Consider the following 6,746-nt stretch of genomic DNA (forward strand, 5'->3'; position numbering starts at 1 on the left):
CTCTCTCTCTCTCTCTCTCTCTCTCTCTCTCTCTCTCTCTCTCTCTCTCTCTCTCTCTCTCTCTCTCTCTCTCTCTCTTCGTTTTATCGTTAATCCTCTCGCTTACATAAAAAAATATACAATATCTGTTTATCTGTTACGAATACAAAGAGATTCCTTCTGTCTATTCCGTTTGTTTACCTTTGTTTATTTAACGTATTCGTGACAAGATGAATACACGTGGAATTAAATTACCATCTTTGCTTTGTTTCTCTCAATGACATTTGATGTAAACACAGACAAGACAGTATCGTCGATGCGTTGTCGCGTCGTAAACTCCGACGAACGAACGTTCGAGCAACTTCTTTGAAGAATTTCACGTGTAATTTGAGAGTGAGAGGATTAAGCAAAATCGTTACATAGAGGCGGTCGCCTCGATCTTCCGTCTCATGAACGATGGGTGAGCAGCAGACAGAGAACACACGCTCTTTGATCAAGCGTCCACCGTTGTGTAACGTTCTGAGGATGAGGACGTGTTTACGAGAGTATGCGAAAGAATTGCATTAACTCATCGCGTCGGAACACGAGAGCGAATAAGATAGAAGTGAACCGAGATAATGCAGAAGAGAACAAACAAGAGTGAAGATGAATACTCTAAGTATAGAACAGAAAATCACGATTGCGTTAAAATGACGAGAAAATGATCGAATCGTGATTGAAAAATGAATTTTTCAATTATTCTGACATCACTTTGACGTCATCGTGATTTTTGTAATCTCATTCGTGATTTTCTATCTGAACAAAGCGAACAAAACAGAAGAGATTCTAGAACTCGCGAAATGTCTCAGAAACTTTGCTACGATACTCCACATAGCATCAGAATCAATGTTATTGTTACTAAAATATTGCTGTAATATCTTAATAATTAACTAAGAATACTTTGTATTAACGTAATATTTACGTTTAAAACACACGGAAAATACACAGAAAAAAAGAACATTCTTGCTTGGAAAATATCTTTATTTTTGACTACGTTATTTTTGACTAGTCTTCAAATGAGATCATATAGCGTTATGTAAACGAAGACAAGTTATTTCTGCAACCATCAATACATTTTATAATCAATTCAACAAATAATTGTTTAAATATAAGACAAGAGAATTTTCCTAACAAAATTATATATCGTCGCTTATATGTGAAACAATGATTGTTAATTTGAATATATTAGTTTTAGTGGATTTAAGTGGATTTAAGGGGAAGTAACGTACATTTAAAAACATCACATTCGCAATATTTTATGCTTGCCACTAATGAAAGTTATTTTTGAACAATAAGAATAATAAAATTTTTCTTCTCTCGTTGAAAAAAAAATCATATAAAATATATTCTTGCAAAGTAATTTATCTTCGTTTAACGCTGTGATCTCGCTTGAAGATTAACATGTCAAAGATAAAGATACTTTCCAAACGAAAATATCCTCTTTTTGCGTAACATTTTAAGATCACGATAACATCGCCATCATCATCTTTTAGCGACCTAATTAAAAGCTTCTTGAGATCAATGTTGGTGTAACATTTCTGCGCTATGTGAGAAGACAGCTTATGTGTGTGTTATTTGCGTATTATTACCGCGAATACGCGTATTTCTCATAGGCCTATATTAATAGTCGTTACTTGAAGTTTGTCTCACGTGAGATATTCAGATTTTCACTCAGAGTTAGATTTTCACTCCAAGTTCTTCAGTTGAATTATATGATACATGTGACATATCTACAATTGCGATTCAACTGAAAAGCTCTCATTTAACTCTGAACTCGAATTTGAGTATCTTATTTGAAAGAAAGTCTCATATAATGACTATTAATACGAGCCTCAGGTCGTCACGTACGAGACGTGGCAACGATTGCCCTCGCTCGTGTAGAACAGATGATGAAGTTACTCACCGCCTCTCGCCAGTCGTTCTGTTTTTTGGCACCGCGCGGGTGGACACAGAATCCTGAACCGAAGAGCTCTGCCTCGACGATCGTCCGTCACCTCGTCACTCTCGACGACGTGCTCGTTTCATAACGCGATGCACTCTCCGCGACGCAGTGCTCGGAATTGGGGAATAACTGCGCCACGGCAAAGCCGCCTCGTTTCGTATTCCCGACGTTGATTCCGATATTCACGAAACACGTATTCGAAACATCCACAAGCAAGATTCGGAGCGGCAACTTCACGCTAATACGCGTCATAGGCACAGTAAGAATAGACTGCGCGTGCTTTGTTTGGCAGTGAAGATCAGATAGAAAAAGACAGAAAGCAGGTGCCGTGTAGCTTCTCTTTCTATTCGCACACTCTTCCTAATCACAGTTAGATACAAATAACACATGTGTGTTAACTCTCCATTTTGTAACCATTTTACTATTTTATGTTGCACCTATTGTCTGTCCTTTTCTATCTGACTCAAACACAATGTCAAAAATCGGGTCATAAGACGTCTTTAAGATATCTTTAAGACATCTTTAAGACAAGTTTATTATAAGGTATTGTGTTAAAGATGTATTAAAGATATCCTAAAGACGTCTTATGACTCGATTTTAGACATTTGTGCTATCTGGGTGATCTTTGAATTTCATGCCTCGCGCTCAGTCTATTTTTACTATGCCTGCGTTCCGAAATTCACTGCCAGTACTGAAAATCTATAGTTCATGTCACGTATATTATAGAATTTCAGTACTAGCAGTGAATTCGGAACGCAGCCAAAATCTATGGTACGCGCAAAAGTGAGTCAAATCACTACTAACAACCCGACACTCACCAACAATTCAATCAGATTTACCGCGAGTTTCAGCCTCTTAAAATGTTTTAATAAAAACAGATAATATTCGCGCGCGGTTAGTAGCGTCAGATATTATACTAGGCCTGTTAATTTTCTGAACCGGTGCACCGTAGTGCGGTAAGTTAGAGTGAAAGAAAGTACAGTTTGTTTCACTCTAACTCATTGCGCTAGTGTAGAAGTTACTCAAAAACTAACAGACCCGCTCACGTGCTCTCGCGTTACTGTCGGAGCTCCACGTGTCCGTAAACAATAACGCGACGATCTGTCCGCGTTCGCATTGTCTCGGCCGTGTGAAAATACGCGAAACGGAATCGGCACGTCTCGCCGCTCGCTCTGGAATTTCCGCGCGCGCGGACGACAAAGAACGCGGCGCCGGTCGTTGTGTGTTGACTCGCGTGGTCAAAGTCACTCTATCGCAAACGGCGCACGTCGCTCGCTGAGGAACGTTGGGTGCCGCACGTGCTCCGTGTTTCCTTTTTTTTTGTCGAAAGACGCGATTCCGCGTCGAGTGTCGATATCTAGCAACGGCCGTGTTCGCCGGGAGAACGTCGAACCTTCTAGAACGGCGCGGACCTCAGTAGACTTTTTCGTGATTCGTAATCGCGACGTGAGATCGTAACAGCAGTATTCGGCAGAGGAAGCCTCGCCACCATTGGTAAGACTCATGAATTTAATCGATACGCGCTTCCGGAGAATTTCGGGAAAACATAGAATCGTGAAGAGTTAAAAATCTAACGTCGAAAATATACGGAAATGTTTGTTCTTCGCGAGGCGTTGGAAAGAAGGTTCACGATCGCCTCCGAGTGCTGCAAAAGCATTGACTTTTCGCGATTTCGTACCAGCAAAACAATCACATGATCGATAAGTGAGATCGGGCTCGAAAAGATTCATGATGTCTGCGCTCGTTTTCGAGGAACTTCTGAACTGGTGCGATAAGTTATAGAGTGAAAGAAAGTATACTTGCGTTTCACTGTCACTAACTCATTACACTGGTGCAGAACTTTTTCGGAAACGCGACCAAATCTGATTGAGATAGACTGCGCCACGTAACCTTCGAGAAGCCATCGCCCCGCGGCGCCGTCGAGCGGCGTGAAGTTGCCAGCGCGTTCTTCGAATTTGTCTGAAGGTTGTCGTTAGTTTCGCGGACGCAACGGTGGCCGACGATCGACGGTGTTCTTCGTCGTGTGTTCCGCGGTTCTGCGCTCGTCAACGCATCAAGAGCGTCGGGAGTGCCGAATCGCGAGCTGATGATCGTCGCGGATCGTAGATCGGCGCGATTAACACGGCGTCCTTCTCCGAACGGTGACGATACGATGTAAACAAGTGTGCCGAATGGCGGACGATCGTCGCAGTCGTCATTAGCTCGAGTCTTCGACCTCGAGGGGCAAGGGATGGAGGAGCCGGCGAAGGGACGACGGACGAGACGAGGACGGGCGTCGACGGCGAAGGAGCTGCTGTGCCGAGCTGCGGTGAGTGTTCTTGAACATTGCATATTTTCGTGTGACTGAGCGGCAGCTGCGTTTCGTTCGCGAAATTTCGACTTTGTCGTTATACGCTATCGTGGCGCCGCGTCTTTCCACATCGCCATTGATGCTGGTAAATACGGAATTTTTTCAGTCGCGCGCGCGATTCGTCGCGACGTTCGCGAACTGTCGCTCGCGGCTGACGCTCTAAACCCAAGTGCAGCAGAAAATCATACGATGACATCAAAAGAAAATTATCGAATTGAAAGATGAGTTACTTAATTTTTTTCTCGCTATTTTCACATCATTTGGAGGTCATCGTGATTCTCTGTTCTGCCTGGGAACGCGACGATCTGTGTATTTTCTCCTTGAGAAGTGTTCCTTTGGATTGTCTTCTGTTATCTGCTTACGCATTGAAAAGCGTCGACTATAACATGAAGACACACACAAGAGAGACCGGATGTAAGTTGGCAAAACCGATTATTTCTGCTGTTTTCTAAAAAATTATAGAATTCAGCAAGCAAGATTTTTAAACATGTCAAAGATGGCTTTGAGATTTTTGCTTGTTTGATTCTGAAATCTGTTAAAGAACAGTAGAAATAATCGATTTTGTTAACTTACCCCGGTCTCCTTTATACGAAAAAAATTAATGCTTGGAAATTTACTCGCGGAATATATAAAGTTTATTTCTGTAAAATATGAAGTTTATTTTTGTGCGAATCAACTTCATACTCCACAAATAGATTTTCAAGTATTTTTGCCTCCGTGTGTGTAAGAAGAGTTCTACAATGAGAAATACATGAGAATAAATGAATAAATAAACGTACAAACAAGCAAATCATAACTTGCAATCGGATTTGGTGGTGATTTGATAATAAAACTGATTTGATACGGTAATTGGATGTGAAATGAAATAATCTAAATGATATTGATTCTGTTCCAACGCGACGAATTAATTAATCGAGGAGTAGGGGGAGGGGCGTAAATTGGAGGCAATTTTGGATCTACGTAATTTGTCTTCATATTCTTGTCTTCATATTCTTTTTTTGTTTTGTCGTAAGTTTAACGATGCAACTTACAGATTTTACTCACTATTGTCGCTAGCGTTTCTCATCTTAGGCTCTGCGTGAATAATGCGCCACATGTTTTGTGCAAAATGTTAATTTTGGAAAGAGGACACAGAGTAAATGACGAGATCGACGCGGACCTACGCGGAGTCTCTTGCATCGTCTTCTCTTTCGCTGTTTACGCTTAACAGTACATGGCGAAGGTACAACTGTGTCTCGCCGATTGAAACAATTACAGATTGGGCGAGCCGAGGGAGCTGGGACTCTTGGGATTCTCTCCCGGGTCGCGTCTCGTCGATCGAGGTGTGCGTTAATCAGCACACCTCTCCTCTCACAGACCCTCGCGAATTCTCGAACGAGAGAGCGAACGTCGAGTTGACGCGATCGTCTCGACACGTTCTAAAGTCGTAGATCTGAAACCCTCGAGTTCCCGGCTCCTCGAAGTCGCCCCATGAAATTCTGAGTTCCGCGAGCTTCGGACCGTCCTCGAACGCCTCGGATTTTAGATCTTAGCGCAAACTACACACGCAAAATTCTCACTCGTATCATCATTTAGGCTGCGTGTGAACGAGATACGCACACACAACACACGCGCGTGAGCACACACACATACATACACGCACGCACTCACGCACACACTTGAACAATTGCGCGGTTCACTCGCGCTTTTCGCGGCTCCGGAGCAAAAGTAAAGCGTGTTTAGTCCGAACTGGTCGGAGGATTCATGGCAACTCGAACAACCGAACGTGTTATAATCCAGCATGAACGCGACGATGCAGCGGCCTCCTTTTACTCGCCGCCGTCCAAATCTTCTCGATTTCTTTTACTTTTTTTGACAGATCCCGTTTGGTTCTTCGATAATAAAAATGTCTCGTGCTTCATAGCGTGTATCGATTCGCGAGGGAAATCCGCGATGTTCGTTCCGAGCGTACAATCCGCAGTTTTCTCTCGATTGAACTGACAATAATCATCGGGATTCCCCTTCGGGATTGTAAATGAAAATCGTTTCGTTCGCAGCTTCGACTTTTTCGCGATAAAGCCGACAAAGCGGCATCTTGCCGGCGCTTGTCGCAAAGAAGATCGCGTTCCCCCTACACAGAGAGTGTCGTTTACGTACACACATGTACTTAGATAAAAATATAATTTATAAATGTACATGACAAAAATATACAAACGCTATCTCCAACAATATTTACAATTCTGCTCGCGAATCGCGAAAACATTTTGTAAGAACGAAACACGCTCTGAAACGCTGTATATATATATATATATATATATATATATATATATATATATATATATATATACACACACATATATATACACACACACATATTATATATATATATATGTGTGTGTGTGTGTGTGTGTGTGTGTGTGTGTGTGTGTGTGTGTGTGTGTGTGTGTGTGTGTGTGT

At 42.2% G+C, this 6,746-nt stretch overlaps 2 protein-coding genes across 6 annotated transcripts in view; one reads left to right on the plus strand and one right to left on the minus strand.

Moving 5' to 3' along the window:
- LOC116842507 (4-aminobutyrate aminotransferase, mitochondrial) overlaps nucleotides 1–3,153 on the minus strand; it is a 21,971-nt gene extending 18,818 nt beyond the window's left edge. For 2 of the 3 annotated variants that reach the window (XM_032811826.1, XM_032811825.1), the window contains exon 1: nucleotides 1,922–2,595. The gene's annotated coding sequence lies outside the window, so the exon portion shown is untranslated. Of the gene's footprint in view, nucleotides 1–1,921; nucleotides 2,596–2,778 lie in introns of those variants that run through there. The other variant, XM_032811827.1, reaches the window with a different exon arrangement.
- A 137-nt stretch (nucleotides 3,154–3,290) lies between these two features.
- Nucleotides 3,291–6,746, plus strand: part of LOC116842503 (MICAL-like protein 1) — a 129,499-nt gene continuing 126,043 nt past the window's right edge. The window contains exons 1-2 of one of the 3 annotated variants that reach the window (XM_032811810.1): nucleotides 3,291–3,454; nucleotides 3,836–4,268. The gene's annotated coding sequence lies outside the window, so the exon portion shown is untranslated. Of the gene's footprint in view, nucleotides 3,455–3,797; nucleotides 4,269–6,746 lie in introns of all 3 variants that reach the window. The other 2 variants (XM_032811809.1, XM_032811811.1) reach the window with 2 other exon arrangements.

Source organism: Odontomachus brunneus, unplaced genomic scaffold (genome assembly GCF_010583005.1).
Source record: "Odontomachus brunneus isolate Ranch 3 - 2012 unplaced genomic scaffold, Obru_v1 Obru_scaffold_025, whole genome shotgun sequence".
Lineage (NCBI taxonomy): Eukaryota > Metazoa > Arthropoda > Insecta > Hymenoptera > Formicidae > Odontomachus > Odontomachus brunneus.